Genomic DNA, 19,292 nt, shown 5'->3' on the forward strand with positions numbered 1-19,292 from the left:
CCCAGTGATATAATAGTTGCCAATAGTGTTGTTGTTCTCTCTTTACTACCCTGCAGATCTTTGTTATCAGTTTGCTTATATGGTGGTCTGTTTATCAATCCCTTACAGTTCCGGAAGTGTATGATCAATAGAATCAGTTTATTCTCAGAAACCACAAAAGGTGGTACAAGAGCATATTACAATAAATAATTATGCATCTGTACAAAAAGCAGACAAGATGGCAATTAATAACAACATGTGATTACCTAGCATTTTTAATACTAATGGACATTTTTACAATAAATCTCGATAATTTTTTTAGATCCTGTGTGTTTGTTGTTGATAAGAGTTTTACAAATTTTATAATATTTGGCCACTCAGTATAATATGGTGAGAGAAATGTTCGCCTCTCTCTTTTAAAATAATTACATCTGAATAAGTAGTGAAATTCATCAGCAATAGATGGGGAATTACATAACTTACAAGTTCTATTTTCCTTTGGAATATTTTTCCATCGACCAGTCTCTTTAGGTAAATTATGATTACAGGTTCGAAATCGTAGTGTGGGAATTGCTATTCGTTTTGGCAATAGAAGATATTTATCGAGAACCGGAGTGTCCTTTAAATGTTTATAGTATAAGCCTTTAGAACTAGAATTAACGTCACTTCTCCATTTCTGAAAAAAAGTGATCTTTAAGTATTTGCTCCAATAGTTTACCAATGAAAGCCAGCCCACGGGGAGCCTGTTGTAAATAGATGTTGGATAATGTTTGACGTGCCGGTTAAAGTACAATACAGGCAAGCTGTGGGTCTGTACCTGGGAAATATTCGTCGTAAGAGTAAACACAAGCTTGGTCAAATTTCTCACAATTGTATATTAATGTGCCTATAGAACATGCAAATTTCACAAATGTTAACATAAATATTTCTATGCTGTGGGGATGTATATCCTAACCCAGGGCCTTGGGATAAATTGCTAAAAATAGTTGATTTCAATCTGTTTGTAGTCTGAAAGAAAAAACTGATATAATCGAGAGTGAATTTCACCTTCGCATTATGATATAATTTGTATCACAGGAACCTGGTTCCATTCTAATATATTAGATTACGAACTTACAGTACTGTGGGGTTTTCATACTCCTTGCAGGAAAGATGGAGCCACAAGTGAAGGTGGTGTAGCAATCTACGTAAAGAACATACTACATGCACGGCGAATGTACGTATGACTGAGAACTATCAGGTCTTGATGCAGTGTTATTAAAGACAACATGTAAAATGACCCGTGAAGATCCGGGGTAGAACAGGTCTTCGGCAACCCATGCTTGCTGTAAAAAGCGACTCTGCTTGTCGTAAGAGGCGACTAACGGGATCGGGTGGTCAGGCTCGCTGACTTGGTTGATGCATGTCATTCATCCCAATTGCGCGGATCGATGCTCATGATATTAATCACTGGATTGTCTGGTCCAGACTCGATTATTTACAGACCGCCGTCATATAGCTGGAATATTGCTGAGTGTGGCGTTAAACAACAAACAAACAAACAACATGTAAAAATGAAAATATGCTGATTGGAACTATCTACAGGGCTGTTACACTAAATTCATACTGGGAATTAATTGATGATTCTATTTGCAATGCCATATACCTCAGTATTGATACCGTTATTGCAGGGGATTTAAATATTAATCTTCCAAGTGACACAAACCCCAAAATTGAATATATTTTAAATCAGCATATGGACTTTGTCAGTTTATTAAACAGCCAACGAGAATAACAGAGCAATCCAGCACCCTTATAGATGGAATATTTGTGTCATATACTGACAGAGTATATGTCAGGTGTGTCAGACCCTATCTGCAGCGACCACTGTCCAGTGTATGTCAGTATAGAGGCAAGCAAAACCACTGATGAGACTTACTTTAGGAGGATATATAAAAATTCACTGATGGAACTTGTAACCTCACTGAATGGCTTTAATTGGGAACATAGACAGACTAATGATATTGATATACCAATAGAAAATGTTCAAGACATTTTCAAATTTATTTAGAAATAAAGAAATATATTCCAAATCGTGAGGTACTTATAAGACAAAACTATCCTCCATGGTCCCATACAGGTATATGTAAACGTATTCGGGTAAGAAACCGACAACATAAAATCGCTTATAAAAAAAATACACCCTTACTTTGGGCATACTTCCGCCAGTTGTCTCTGTTTGCTTGTACAAAGACAATTATATTACAAAACTTGACGAAAAAATAAACAAAACTCCAGGCACGAAATTATTATCAACGGATATAAATCCAAATTAAACTTTTTTCTGGCTGGAGTACTACAAGGATCTGTTCTTGGTCCGCTGTTGTTCGTGATTTACATAATGATTTAGTCGATAAAATAAAACGTAATATCCGACTCTTTGCTGAAGATACATCCCTGTATATCGTTGTTGAAAAACCCAGCCACAGTAGCCTTAGCGTTAAACAATGATCTGATCGAAATCTCCGACTGGGCTAAAACGTGGCGAATGAAGTGTATCCCTGACAACAGCGAGGGTACGGGGTAGAGTAGGTCTTCAGCACCCATGCTTGCCGTAAAAGGCGACTTCGCTTGTCCTAAGAGGCGACTAACGGTATCGGGTGGTCAGGCTCGCTGACTTTGTTGATGCATGTCATCGTATCCCAATTGCGTGGATCGATGCTCATGATATCAATCACTGTATTGACCAGCCTCGATTATTTACAGATTGCTGTCATATAGCTAGGCAATTGGTGAGCGCGGCCTAAAACAATAAACCAACCAACCAACCAACCTGAAAACAACCAAAAGTATTGTATTCTCCCGCAAAACGGTACCGTTAAATAAACCATATCTCCTAAAGGATGGAATCATTGTAAAAGAAATTGAAAAGCATAAACATTTAGGCGTAGCCAATCCTCTGAAGCAAATCAAGAAATTCTTCTATCTGTCAATACAAATGATGGTAGATTTCTAGTGCTAGCTCACTGAGATATAATGACGGAGTTCAACATGAATACCCCACTCAGACACTGTATAATAACTTGCAGTTCACAGAAAAGGCGACCTTACGTTGTATTTTGTTCAATACAGGCTCCCATAACTTTATTTCAGCCTGACCCGGATACGCACCATGTCTTGTGAAACACTTGTCCGGGTAAAGTTGAGTTATGTGGATACTGTGTTCCTGCACCCGACTAAATTGTTGCAGACATAAGGTAGGCCTGAAACGTAGACTTACATCCTGCATCCTGCATAGTGACTTATTTTTCACTTGATTTACAATTATATAATTATGTGGAGGGTGAATTCGTGCTGGATTTTCTGTTCATGACCATGTTCCAAAAAGCGATCGTAGTGCAACGTCTGATGTAAGTATATGCCGCCACGGTATGGGAATTATGATCACCTTAGCATTACGATCCCTTCGTAGAATGGGCCCTGGTCACCTGTAACACTGGCAAGGAGACACTGTCTGAAATAATGTATGAATTTTATTTAGGACAGGATCTAACAACTGACGATCGACAATACTAGTCATATACACCTGGAAAATAATATAGAACCAGTTTCTGATCTAATTCCATATCGAAACGTTTTATCACTTGTTCATATAGTTGTATACTCATATTGAAATAAATAAAAAAATCAGTAATGTTATGAAACGTTCTGTAACTATCTTATGGTCATAGTTAATCGTCTACACTTTTACTTGCTTCCTCTGCTCTGATATCGTCACCTGATATGACCCCGTACTGGAACACGAAAACAAACTTACAGTCAGTAAAGTTATGTCGACCTCACCTCGTCGTGTCTTCAGTTAGAAGCCAGTATAGAGTATAATTGAACGGGTGTTGATAAATGGCATACATATATAGCCATGATCTTTAGCCATCAACATTTTCAAGAAACTTCATGCGAACCGCTGAACATGTTCGAACCGATGGAATTTGTACTGTCATATCCATCTGCCTGACAAATGTCAACACTATGGCCTTTGTTGGTCACTATTGGGTTAGACGTTTGCACAAGGCGTGTTTTTAAGCGACATGTTTGCACGAGGTGATGTGCAGAGACATTGTACTGGCAATCTCAGGGGTGTTGACATTTGGATAGGTCACGGGGTGTGGGGATGCAGAGGGAACGCGGCCAACCTTTAATAGCTCACCATGATGTCGACGTCCGCCCGTCCGTCTGTTAGAACTGAAATTAAATATATCTTCTTCTCAATATCTACTGAACGAAGGAAGATCACTCTTACAAAACATGTTCTTCATGACCAAGATGCCTTTCAGGAGGTAATAGACATCCATCAAAGCAATCTCTTCTCCTCGGAAATCTGACATGATGTTTTCACATATTCAGAGGATTATTATAACATCCTATGAAGTAATGTTTTATGTTGAAAAATTACAAAATGTTGTCGTGGCATGTTTTGGAAATACGTTTTTGTAACTTGCATATTCTATTTTGCCTACCCGTTACTGTACTTTTGATTATTCTAGCATTTGACTGGGTGATTACGAGGTCACCACCAGCATATACCTATTGTAATCGTAATAATTCGTGATTTTATTGTAGGAATTAACAACAATAGAATAAGCTTTGGTTGACTTTTATGGAAGTGCCATATTATCATAGTTCAAAACGGCAGTAATCGTAGCAAATATCTACGTGAACATATATGTGTAGAACATAATTTATTAATGCATAGGAGGAAAACACAGACAAAAATACTGGAATCACTTTTGATTCGTATGAACATCCCAGCTAACACATAACATTTTCAAAACATTTTCAAAAGGTTTCATTGCAGTTTTTCAAAAAACATTTTCGTCAAATCATTTTATTAACGTAATAGAAATGTTTTACAACTATTCAAAATGTTATTGAAATGTTTTCAAAATGTTATTCAAGAACATCATGCTATAACATTGCCTAACGTTTTCATAACATGCTATTACAATGCTTTCAACACGTTGCAGAAATGTTATGTCAGAACATATTTAATGAAATGTTATCATCATGATTTAAATACATTGTGTACACATATGTAAAATCATCCGAATAAGGTGTAAATGATTTATGATTATTCAAAATGTTATTGAAATGTTTTTAAAATGTTTTTCAAGAACACCATGCCATAACATAGGCGAAACTATTTCATGACATGTTATTACAATGTTTTCAACACGTTGCAGAAATGTTATTGAAATGTTTATAAAATGTTATTCAAGAACATCATGCTGTAACATAGGCGATACTGTTACTTTCATAACATGTTATTGCAATGTTTTCAACACATTGCAGAAATGTTATGCCAGAACATATTTTCATGAAATGTTATCGCCATGTATTAAAGTGAGTACCGAATTACGACCCCAACAGCCTATAGTTGGACACTAGCACAGCCAGCACACTCCGTTTTCATAATGCTGTGGATTGGTAATACAGTAATAGAACATTTTCACAACAGTTACAGTTTAATCTGTAGACTAAATGTCTAAAGCAAAATATAGCAGATATGAGTAAGACAAAACTTCACATGATCTGTTTGTTGCTGATCACAGATAGTGTCACAGGCAATTACATTTAGTCGCGTATATTTTGCGAGGGCGTGAGAGAGACCGTTGAGAAGTGAATAAATATAGATATATGGTAAAAGACGCATTATCTCACATTTATTTATTTTTCATGATTAGTTATTAAAATGTCATAAAACGTTTTTTAAAAACAAAAAATAAATGTTTTTAACATGTCCTTAATACGTTTGTAAAACCTGATATCACACAAACGTTTCGAAAGCAAGTTTTAAATGTTGTGACAAAATGCCTTGTTGTCTGGTGAAATGACGTCGGAATGACGTCACACTATTACGTCATTTTTTGCACCCGCCATCATCAGTTCAAGTTTAGTCTACATCCAAGTTACATTGTGCATCAAGAGCTTGATGCTCGAACTCTGATTTCTTAGGGGGTAAGTTCATTTTCAAAAGCAGTATCCGCTTATCTAAGCAGTATCTAAATGGCATTGTGCAAATATAAAACTTGTTACTTTTAACCAAATAATGGCATTGTGTATTCATAGCTTTCATCTATGGGAGCTGTGCCAATTTACACTTGTCATAGGGGTACACAAAGTACGTGATCTAGGGGTGCATTGCAAAGCGCGAATCGCTTGCAAGCGATGTACAGCGATTCGCCTTACAACAGTGCGCTAACTTTCAGCCGCTTGCAAGCGAAAGAATCGCTGGCTGAGGTCGCTTAGTTCTCAAACCAAAATGGCGTCTGACTTTGACACCGGAACAAGAAATTCTTGACTGGATCAACGAGGAAATGAACAAAGGCAGCTAACACCCCATCATCCCCAGTCTGCTCCACATCTTCAAAGTAGTCATAAATTTCATCAGCTCGTCAAGGCAACGAAGCGGTAGTTGCGCCGCCATTTTGGAAGAGTGCGCATGCGCTTCGAACTGATGCAGCGATTAATTTGCTTTCTCCAGACTACCAGTTGCCGGATTTTCTTTTTTGTGGAAGCCTCGGTGGCTGAGGGGGTTAGACAGTAACATCTCCGTGAAAGCCTTACAACTGCACCAGATACCCCCCTACACAATACGTAACTGTCGAAGTGAAAACTTTAATGTGCATATGCTTAAAACTATATTCCCTAATGTACTTGAACCATCATCAAATTCACATCAGCTATGAATGACTTTTACCCGTGTTGAATGCAGAGCGTAACGTGTATTTATAGCGTATTCCAGAGTTCAGCTTGTGGCATATGATATTGTGTAGAAATGTAAAGGGACACTGATGTACTTAAGTTGGTTAATACAACAAGGTGTTTCTCACGGCCACGTTACGTTAATGTCACGGTTTGTTTGATCTTTCCGAACATGATCTGTCGCGCCTTTAAATAGCCTGTGTGGCAATCTGTTGGATTATGTAGGAGTGGATAATCTGCCCCAAAGGAACATTATACTAGACAATGTTATAAATTCACATTGTTGATTATTTACTGATTTGTGTTATTAATTCAAATTATGGACGAAGAAATATATGTGCAATGATTTCACCTTTATATCAAACAGAGGGATGTCAGCTGTGGGTTATTGTTTAAGTGCCTATGATTCTTTGGACTGTTTTAGTGATTTTCAGATAACTGGACCCAATGATTTGGCTACAATTGCAGGTTGTGATAGGTGGCATTGATCCTACAGTTATTCCTAAGCTAGACCACGCATCACGTAGATAGACTGTCGATCTATACATACCATGGCCAGCACAAGGTACTGCAGAAGGAAATGACAATGTATCTTCTGGAAACTCTAATACCTCTACCAAGTTCGACACTACGGCTTTACATGAACTGTATATGTCATCGGGGGAATGTATTGCAGACACGGGAGATTATCAGGAAACTAGAGACTTCGAATAAAACCCAACAGGATTTGAATACTGCCTATGATGAGTTTGCTCATGTAGTTCTGTGTCAGATGTAGCGGATTCTTACAAAAGTTTGCACGTCGGTTTTTCGATTCATACCTCAATGAAATGACAAAAAATACACGTCAGTCAATGCTTATAATTAAATTCAACAACGTAAAACATGTTTTATCTACATTAGTTGAACCCAAAACAGTTGTACATACCAAAACAGACAAAAATGACATTGATAAACATTCCAGGTGTAGGAATACATACTGTGGCGTGACATGAATCAGGTGATCGTTTAATTTATGCCCATAACTTGACACGCATACACAGTCAGTGTACAGGAACTTCAATGAACACAACGAAAATTTAATAATAATAGAATGAACCATTGTATACACATGTACTAAACATGTTTTTTCTTTTGAAAATAAACATTGTTACCACGTAAAATATCCGAACTTATATTACAAATTCGTACAAGTAATACCATCTTTCCCGTCGAAATGGGTAGTTGGCAGAATGTTCCTTTCACTGACAGACTCGGGCTCAGTGGGCGATGAATATTTTGAGAGTACTTGTTTAAAAAATGAAAGAAATGTGTTCTTACCAACACACTGTTATATAAATCCTTTTTTTGATTACACCTAATGCTTATTTACAACTAATGATAGTTAAAAAAGAATAATAGATGAATATGTTATTTTTCTACCACTGTCCAGTTAAAATTGTGCTTACTTGCCAACTGTCATATTGTTATTCCATTAGTATCAAGTTTGTATTATCATACTGCCGTATATATATGTGCTTCCCAAACACTCTTTTATCCTTATTAGTCATATTTTGTCAAAAATGTGTCCCTTAGCAAATTGTTGAGTAGCATACATATATTTAATGAATTGCACCGTGTACATCTCTGAGTGGTTTGGGTGAATATAAAGAACTGAACAGGAGTACTGATGCGCGGCGTCAGGCTTTAATACTTACCTTGTCATGCAATAAATACTTATATTACCTTGTCACGCTGTGCTCCCCAGCTTTATTTCCGGCACCGCTCGGCAAAGTTCGGCGATCGTCGTTGTACAGTGTCGGTACATTCCGTATTAGGGAATTAGTGGCCCAAATATTTCATTCTCTTGTGATCGAATGGCTCTCTTAAACCATGTTTTGACTTGCTGTATGTTTTCTCTTATATGTTCGATAGCTTATTCTTGTATTGAAAATGTATTTGTCACTATGATTTTCAAACATTTTGGGAATTTATATGTACACTCAGAGATAGTTCTCATTCATTTATGATTATTTTGCCTCCTCAGTAATTGTACATAGGTTGTGGCATATCCTTAATGATACTTTTGATACTAACATCTTCAGTATGGATATAGTAGTTAGTTTGCTGTTCGTGTTTTGTAATGCTCCGTTTTTTAGCAATCCGTGGATAACCGACCCTCTCGTTATTGTCTAGCTACTTAGTAACTAGTGTTTCCAATACTCGGTCTTTCTAGTAATCCATGGATAACCGACCTTCTCGTTATTGTCTAGCTACATGTACTTAGTAACTAGAGTTTCCAATACTCGGTCTTTCTAGTAATCCATGGATAACCAACCTTCTCGTTATTGTCTAGCTACATGTACTTAGTAACTAGTGTTTCCAATACTCGGTCTTTCTAGTAATCCATGGATAACCGACCTTCTCGTTATTGTCTAGCTACTTAGTAACTAGTGTTTCCAATACTCGGTCTTTCTAGTAATCCATGGATAACCGACCTTCTCGTTATTTTCTAGCTACTTAATAACTAGTGTTTCCAATACTCGGTCTGACTAGTAATCCATGGATAACCGACCTTCTCGTTATTGTCTAGCTACTTAGTAACTAGAGTTTCCAATACTCGGTCTTTCTAGTAATCCATGGATAACCGACCTTCTCGTTATTGTCTAGGTATTTAGTAACTAGTGTTTCCAATACTCGGTCTTTCTAGTAATCCATGGATAACCGACCTTCTCGTTATTGTCTAGCTACATGTACTTAGTAACTAGAGTTTCCAATACTCGGTCTTTCTAGTAATCCATGGATAACCGACCTTCTCGTCATTGTCTAGCTACTTAATAACTAGTGTTTCCAATACTCGGTCTTTCTAGTAATCCATGGATAACCAACCTTCTCGTTATTGTCTAGCTACTTAGTAACTAGAGTTTCCAATACTCGGTCTTTCTAGTAATCCAAGGATAACCGACCTTCTCGTTATTGTCTAGCTACTTAGTAACTAGTGTTTCCAATACTCGGTCTTTCTAGTAATCCATGGATAACCGACCTTCTCGTTATTGTCTAACTACTTAGTAACTAGTGTTTCCAATACTCGGTCTTTCTAGTGATCCATGGATAACCGACCTTCTCGTTATTGTCTAGCTACATGTACTTAGTAACTGGTGTTTCCAATACTCGGTCTTTCTAGTAATCCATGGATAACCGACCTTCTCGTTATTGTCTAGCTACTTAGTAACTAGAGTTTCCAATACTCGGTCTTTCTAGTAATCCATGGATAACCGACCTTCTCGTTATTGTCTAGCTACATGTACTTAGTAACTAATGTTTCCAATACTCGGTCTTTCTAGTAATCCATGGATAACCGACCTTCTCGTTATTGTCTAGCTACTTAGTAACTAGTGTTTCCAATACTCGGTCTTTCTAGTAATCCATGGATAACCGACCTTCTCGTTATTGTCTAGCTACATGTACTTAGTAACTAGTGTTTCCAATACTCGGTCTTTCTAGTAATCCATGGATAACCAACCTTCTCGTTATTGTCTAACTACTTAGTAACTAGTGTTTCCAATACTCGGTCTTTCTAGTAATCCATGGATAACCGACCTTCTCGTTATTGTCTAACTACTTAGTAACTAGAGTTTCCAATACTCGGTCTTTCTAGTAATCCATGGATAACCGACCTTCTCGTTATTGTCTAGCTACTTAGTAACTAGTGTTTCCAATACTCGGTCTTTCTAGTAATCCATGGATAACCGACCTTCTCGTTATTTTCTAGCTACTTAATAACTAGTGTTTCCAATACTCGGTCTGACTAGTAATCCATGGATAACCGACCTTCTCGTTATTGTCTAGCTACATGTACTTAGTAACTAGTGTTTCCAATACTCGGTCTTTCTAGTAATCCATGGATAACCGACCTTCTCGTTATTGTCTAACTACTTAGTAACTAGAGTTTCCAATACTCGGTCTTTCTAGTAATCCATGGATAACCGACCTTCTCGTTATTGTCTAGCTACTTAATAACTAGTGTTTCCAATACTCGGTCTTTCTAGTAATCCATGGATAACCGACCTTCTCGTTATTGTCTAGCTATTTAGTAACTAGTGTTTCCAATACTCGGTCTTTCTAGTAATCCATGGATAACCGACCTTCTCGTTATTGTCTAGCTACATGTACTTAGTAACTAGAGTTTCCAATACTCGGTCTTTCTAGTAATCCATGGATAACCGACCTTTTCGTTATTGTCTAGCTACTTAATAACTAGTGTTTCCAATACTCGGTCTTTCTAGTAATCCATGGATAACCGACCTTCTCGTTATTGTCTAGCTACTTAGTAACTAGAGTTTCCAATACTCGGTCTTTCTAGTAATCCATGGATAACCGACCTTCTCGTTATTGTCTAGCTATTTAGTAACTAGTGTTTCCAAAACTCGGTCTTTCTAGTAATCCATGGATAACCGACCTTCTCGTTATTGTCTAACTACTTAGTAACTAGTGTTTCCAAAACTCGGTCTTTCTAGTAATCCATGGATAACCGACCTTCTCGTTATTGTCTAGCTACATGTACTTAGTAACTAGTGTTTCCAATACTCGGTCTTTCTAGTAATCCATGGATAACCGACCTTCTCGTTTTTGTCTAGCTACTTAGTAACTAGTGTTTCCAATACTCGGTCTTTCTAGTAATCCATGGATAACCGACCTTCTCGTTATTGTCTAGCTACATGTACTTAGTAACTAGTGTTTCCAATACTCGGTCTTTCTAGTAATCCAAGGATAACCGACCTTCTCGTTATTGTCTAGCTACTTAGTAACTAGTGTTTCCAATACTCGGTCTTTCTAGTAATCCATGGATAACCGACCTTCTCGTTATTGTCTAGCTACTTAATAACTAGTGTTTCCAATACTCGGTCTGACTAGTAATCCATGGATAACCGACCTTCTCGTTATTGTCTAGCTACTTAGTAACTAGTGTTTCCAATACTCGGTCTTTCTAGTAATCAATGGATAACCGACCTTCTCGTTATTGTCTAGCTACATGTACTTAGTAACTAGAGTTTCCAATACTCGGTCTTTCTAGTAATCCATGGATAACCGACCTTCTCGTTATTGTCTAGCTACTTAATAACTAGTGTTTCCAATACTCGGTCTTTCTAGTAATCCATGGATAACCGACCTTCTCGTTATTGTCTAGCTACATGTACTTAGTAACTAATGTTTCCAATACTCGGTCTTTCTAGTAATCCATGGATAACCGACCTTCTCGTTATTGTCTAGCTACATGTACTTAGTAACTAGTGTTTCCAATACTCGGTCTTTCTAGTAATCCATGGATAACCGACCGAGACTATTGTCTAGCTATTTGGGAATTTTAGTGTTTCATTGTTCAGTCAAAGATTCCACAAATTCAAATGGCGACAATGTATTATAAAAAAATACAATGTTCCGCCTTACCGTTATGTCACAAACTGAAGGTTACTTTGTCATTTTTCATTGTAGGTTTTAACCCTTTTTCTGAGTGGATAAATCTTCAAAGCTGACTGGAATTCTGGCAAATGAGCAAGATTGAGTCGTGATTTACACTGCAAACACGAAAACGTCGTTTTTTCCGTATATGGTCTTTGGACGGAAAAACGACGTTTTTGGACGTTTTCAAACCATCGTTTTTCCGTCCAAATAACGTCGTTATTTGACATCGGAATTTACTGGGAGAGAACGATATCATCAAGCTCCTCCCTTTCTTGATTGACAATGTCAATCAAGCAACAGCGTCTACCGGTATTTCTACTTCTCAGATTTCATTGGTCAAGTCTCGCGTGTTAGATTACAGGCCCGAGTTTGTCGCTGCACTCGAAGCGCTTAGCGGAAGTACTGAAATCAATCGTTCTGCGCATGCGGATTACGTAATGCCTTGTCCAAATTTTCCGTCCTGTGCATGCGCGATTTCGCGTATTGTTTCCTAAATTTAATGTCACCACTATTTGACAATGATTCATAAACACAGTCTCGTGATAAGTTCGGAATCGTACAATTCCAAACTGGTGATGTCTATTCAGACTTGGGGCGGTCGGGTAGCCTAGTGGTTAAAGCGTTCGCTCGTCACGCCGAAGACCTGGGTTCGATTCCCGACATGGGTACAATGTGAAGCCAATTTCTGGTGTCCCCCGCCGTGATATTGCTGGAATATTGCTAAAAGCGGCGTAAAACCATACTCACTCACTCACTTTACAGACTTATGCTTAGTCTCTAAAACTGTAAAGTTTTGAAAGAAACAAGTAACTCCATTTAAATTGAAGAGGATCCCCAGTGATATGGGAGATTCCGAGATGAACCTATTCTTTAGCAATCTAGGATTCCACCCAAACCGATCCAAACGGGACCCGAAAGCTTATTGTATGCTATATTGTCATATCGAAGTGGATCAGAATTATACATTGTTTGCCGGCCGATTACGTTCTTGCATTTATTTTTAAGTCAGCAAAAAAGACTTAAAGCGGGAGTTGAATATAACTATTAAATATTGCCTATACGCTAATCTGGACGTACTACACATTGTTCTATTTATATCATCCAATCTATTTATCAGATATACATTAACGCATGTTACCGTTTTAAAGTCATCCTCTCATATATCATTATATTGTTCATGGTATCAAAGTTAAATCAACAATATCAAGAGCAGCGATTTAAGCTACTGAAACACCCAAACAAACGACTGTTATCAAACGCTAGTGCAGACGTGATGCATCGTAAAAACTGCATCGAGATGTCATCAAAAATACAATTTCTTTCAACATTTATGCTACGAGATAGCTAGGCTAACGCTTACTCACCGGTGGAACGTATACAATATCGCTAATACAGATATAACGTATTTGAATGTTAATACTAAAGACAAACACTCATTATTTTTGCAGTGATGATATAACACTTATACACGTTTATTGGTAACTTTATTCAGTTTTGCTCTTCATTTAAATAACTTTGTTTTCACACATACATATAGCAATACCCGACAAGCCTGTCATACATAATTATAGGGCAGTTGTCAATCTTGACTTTCACACACGCACGCACACAAACATACACAACGGACCTAACTAACCTGGACAGGAAATACTGCTGATAGCTTCTGGTCAACTCAGCAGCGCTACCGCAGAATGTTCGTCCAACTCTGCAGGGGGCATTCTAAGTGGCTTCAAACGCGCTGAAATGTTTTCTCGTTGCATCCAAGTTAAAGACCAACGTTGTCCGGTTTGATGACACACAATCTACCAGGTAGCACATTGTGTACACCCTGTCCCCATTTAAGTCCCCACTGAGGTTATTCCTGGTGACGAAAAGGCCCCAACTACCTGGGAATCTCATTAATACATTCATGCGCGGCATTCTCTACCTTAAGAAGATCGTAGTTAACATGCTTATCCAACTCGAACTTCCATCCCGCTCAAGATGAATGTTTTATGTAATATCCAACAGGCCAACATTTACACACACACACACACACACACACACACACACACACACACACACACACACACACACACACACAAACACAAACACACACACACACACACACACACACACACACACACACACACACATTTTGATTTACCATTCCCTGAATTGAGAAGACGTGCGTTACGAAGCTCCTCAAAGTTGTCATCAATATCCGTAAATGTCTGTGATATTATTACCTATCCAAAGCCGAATATACATGTATTGTGCTTTCTTGACAACAAATGTTATAATTGAGATAACACTTTCTTAGTAAAGTACAGATTCTCGTACTTTTGGGGGTTGAGTCCCGTCCGGGATTTGAACCCACACTGTGATTGAGGCACCCAATCGCCAGCACCCAAAGTCAGCGATCTAACCCAGCCACCGAACCAAAAATAAAAGTCCGACAACTGTTAGTACAGATCACGTACTTTGTGTACCCCTCTGACATGTGAAAATGGCACGGCTGCCGAAAGCTTTGAACCCACAGTGCCATTAAGAAAGTGGTCAACTGTAACACATATTACATTTAGATAACACTTTCTCAGTAAACTACATATTCTCGTACTTTTTAGGGTTGAGATAATAGACGCTGATGGTTGATTATTGACGTTGATGGTTGACGTGGACAAATTAAAGCCAAAACTTAACTTATGAATGATTAGTAATGGGCAGTGGACAATGGGCAAACGGGCGGCCGGGGGTAATCAGCGCTTATTATCTGTTACCTTCCCTTGTTACGTTTGCTTCTTTGCTATCTTCTTACTTCTGTTGTTCTTACACATCCAGGGGCAGTCGGGTAGCCTAGTGGTTTAAGCGTTCGCTCGTCACGCCGAAGACCCGGGTTCGATTCCCGACATGGGTACAATGTGAAGCCCATTTGTGGTGTCCCCCGCCGTGATATTGCTGGAATATTGCTGAAACCGGCGTAAAACCATACTCACTCACTCCTACAGGTACATATATACGTTCTCTGCCTCATTGAATTTATTCGCCTGATGAAGGAGTAAGTATATACTCCGAAACGTTGTGTTCCTCATAATAAAGACGTCGACATCCATAATGCTTTTCCTTATGTGTACCATTTCTTAATGCCCTTCAAAGACTCAATCTAGCTTTGTTTTTAAATTTGCGTAGAATATAATATGGTCATGCCTATAAACATTTGGGTCTTTGTCTACATGAGCATTTAGACATGAATTTTATAACTAAGGACATTGCTTAATCTACAGGAATGCAGTACACGTCATAGTAAGCTGTGATCTTTATTCACACTTGAGATATTCGTAATGGAGATCTGTAACTGAAGTTTATTGTAATCGTCCGCACCTCTCACCTCCTGACCAGTTGAACGTCTTAGTGCATTCAGATGCCATTGTAAAAATTCCAGGCTGCCCTTCTTTCTGTGATGTTTTGACGGATGAAATCTATTGCGTTATAATACTCTATATTTACTGATATTTAATATGTGCACATTGTAAAATATTTACGATATTTTAAACGTGTAATTCGATGCATGCAATGCAATGTGAACATAAGTGCGGATGCACGAAGGCGGTTGTAGTCATAGTTATAGTGCGATGGATATAGGGGAATGGTAGGAGGGTGTATGTGTGTAAGCACGAATACCGATACATGAGGGCGGATATAGTTAAAGTTCCATGGATGTTGGGGAATGGTGGTAGGATGGATTATGTATGAAACATGCGCATGGATCCATGATGGCTGACGTAGACATAATGACATGTAGGAATATGGTGGGGAAAGAAGAATGCGATGTGTGTGTGTGTGCGTGCGTGCATGCGTGCACGCGTGCATGCGTTGTGATACGAGGGTTGGCGAACATGTTGTGAGATGATTGTGTAAGTAAGTTAAGTGGTTTTGAGGATGTGGCAGGTATGAGTATTGATACCTGCAGACTTGGGGTTGGGGGACTTGGTGTGCCTGTACTGATGTCTTTTGTTTCACTCACTTATAGTGAAAAAATGTTTTACGCATTTTAGTGACTGGAAATGTAGTCTCTCAAAGGTCATACTGACCGGGCATTCTACTTATCTACCCGAATTACGTAGCCATTTGTATGCTGTACAACTGCCTTTGTTCTGTATAACTCCCCTAGTATCAGCTTTCGCCTCTTGGTTTCACTTTTGTAAAATGATCTCTCTTATCTGTCTGAACAATCAACTTAACTGCCCTCACCCCCTGCAGTTTTCCCGTCCCATATTGCCAAGCAGGTCATCCACAATGAGGAATAAGGCACTCCCTCAGTCCAGTTTTTTAGTAATTCAGTTTTTTTATTTCAACAAAAACGCGAAAAAATCGGATCCTACTTATTTTGTGGATACCATAACCATAAATCAAACCAATAGATCGTTTGAGCTAGCATGAATATCAAAAATAATTAGCAAGTCGATAGTCATAATTCCCTCTGCTGGTCCCACGTGAAATGTTCTTCATGAAAACTGTAAATCATGAAATTAACGCAAAAATAAGTCAGCACATTAATGCGAGTATAGAACCCTGGCCTAAAATGCGACATGATATTTATGACAGTAGCCTTGCAAAAATCACTGTTGACTCACAGTTCAATAATGTAGTATTGGTTGATAGACGTTCGAACGAATAAAATCATTTGCTAACTTCAACTGTTCATCTAATTTCCATTAATGTATGTTACAAAGTTAATATGTTCATGGGCTTCTTCACTGAATGTATAGTGTGGAGGACTACTTCACTTGAGGATAAGTAACATAAATAATGGTGATATTATTATGATGGTATTGCCATTATTATTCCTTCAGATTATTAAAAAAAAGTTATTATGTGTTCAAACATAGAGAAAGAGGTATGGAGATTGTGGAGATTATTTTTTAGCATCGGAATTGTTAACATAATTCTTAAAGATATTATGTTTTGTTTGTTTGTTGTTTAATGCCGCACTCAGCAACTTAAGGATATTACAATATACATACATTTAGGTTCAGTTGTATTTTTAAATTTGTATTATTTTGCAAATGTTACAGAGACCTGATAAGTGATATAATAATGTATAGTCGCTCTTCTTAAAAGTAAGAATATGTTAGATTTATCAACCAGAAATATTGCACACCAAAATATAATCATATTTCATGACACTATTCTACGTCGAAGTCAACGATATTTGTGTATGCTATTGCTACATGATTGGTTATGACACGGATACGTCATGATAAAGCAATGAGAAATTGACATTTGATGATAAAAGATAGCTACGCGATAAATCGCAAAGAACAAAGAAGGAAGCGATATTTATTCAGATAAAACATTGTTCTATCATGACGTCATTTATGGAGATTCGAACATGCACTCGCAACTTGAAAACGTCGTTAATTTGACCATATTTTTTAGAGATATGTGTCTAGTGAGTTGTTCCCAATAGATGTAGCAGGGGAAGGTGGATAAACGCAGTGCCCGAACAATCGAATCCGAAAGTGATAGCGATATGACAGTTGGTATTGGGAGAAAAGGTACAGATAATCGACGAGAAAATTGTGAGAATATGCGGGAAAGACCAAATTCAAACCCTCCTGTTCATAAAATGGATTTATCTGGCATGGCCGCGGTCAGATTCTATTCAAGGAGTCATCATTATTTAAGTACGGGTAAATATTTTAAAGCGTGTACGTTTTCCTAATTTAACACCCTTAAAGAGGCTGTACGTAATGTTGATATCTCATATAGAAAAAAACGCGTCGTGGTCGTAGTTTATCGTACAATAAACAACTCCCACTCGTCGTTTGTTTCTTAATTACATTGCCATATACACTAACATTATATCTTTTCATGTTTATCAGTCAACAAAAGCGACATAAGCATTTACATTATCATAAGAAACCGTTGCCAAAAGTAGCGCCAACTGCACGATTACGACAAGACCAGGAGCATGTTTCATGATTCACCATAAAAAATGATGACACTGGGTGCTCGCAAAAACGCGAGCTCATCCCAATCCACTGCTGGCACCCGCCACAAACACATGCAAAGGCAAGGGAATTGTTCGCCCGAAAAGGCAGAGAATTGCATCAGACATCATTTTGGTCATTGATATGTCAAACCTGGAAATGCCGTACACGTCCAACACAAAGCCCAAGCCAGACCCAAATCCTTTAAACCCGCCCAAAGTTCTGTTAATCACAATGTCATACATTTTCCCCCCAACCTTAAGTAATCTATACTTGTTCTGAAGTAAATCGTATTTACCCGTATGAATCGTCTTATGTCATTTATTGGCGATAAACAGAATATGCACACTTTCTGAAAGTAATGTGATAAGTCACGCACCAAACCTATACTCTCGATATGCATGCTGCTCTTACTGAAAAATACTATTGGGTTAACAAGATACGTATATTAAAGTGCCATGCTTTCCTGATGTGCTATCATTCTAATTTGAAATAATGACATAAATAGTTTCCACTCATCTTTCAATATTTTTCAACATATTTGAATGTATACAACAGCTATACTTACTTATCTTTATACTTAAAGGCAACAGGTTTGTCTGTCATACAGACCTCGAAACAAATATGTCCAATCCACCCCAATATTTGGCAAAACGAAGAAAGTCTCTTGGCTCCTTTTTATTATATTTTATAACTATTGTTTAACAAAAAAAAAATCTGTAAAATATGTTCATTTCAGATATTAGATGTTATTGTAGCATCAGATCTGTGGTACGTTCGCTGCATCAGTGTTGACATTTAAACGATATTTACAATATATACAGAGGAAATGCTTTGCATTATCTTTAAGGAAGAGTGTAAGACTTGCTCAAAACATATATATGTGGACATATATAAATGGACATTTGGATGAATATAGATATGCCTCCTAAAAGATAGTGATCGCAGATGATTGTAGAACGTGCATGAAGAAAATGGAATAATTATGTGAGTAATCGGGTTAATACCACGTTTAGCAATATTCAGCCATATGGCGATATTGGTTTCCAACATACAAGACGGACCATGAAATTATAACTTGAATTTGAACCTGGCTTCCTGGTGTGATGTAACACCCCATAATCTCCTATAGAAATAGAGCTAAAAGCGCGAATAAAG

General features: G+C 37.8%; 1 protein-coding gene across 3 annotated transcripts in view; it reads left to right on the plus strand.

The window, feature by feature from the left end:
* Positions 1–3,087: 3,087 nt before the first annotated feature.
* Positions 3,088–19,292, plus strand: part of LOC124144337 — a 44,426-nt gene continuing 28,221 nt past the window's right edge. For 2 of the 3 annotated variants that reach the window (XM_046513695.2, XM_046513698.2), the window contains exon 1: positions 3,088–3,215. The gene's annotated coding sequence lies outside the window, so the exon portion shown is untranslated. Of the gene's footprint in view, positions 3,216–3,251; positions 3,369–19,292 lie in introns of those variants that run through there. The other variant, XM_046513696.2, reaches the window with a different exon arrangement.

This window comes from Haliotis rufescens, unplaced genomic scaffold (assembly GCF_023055435.1).
Source record: "Haliotis rufescens isolate VD_foot unplaced genomic scaffold, xgHalRufe1.0.p SCAF_37, whole genome shotgun sequence".
NCBI lineage: Eukaryota > Metazoa > Mollusca > Gastropoda > Lepetellida > Haliotidae > Haliotis > Haliotis rufescens.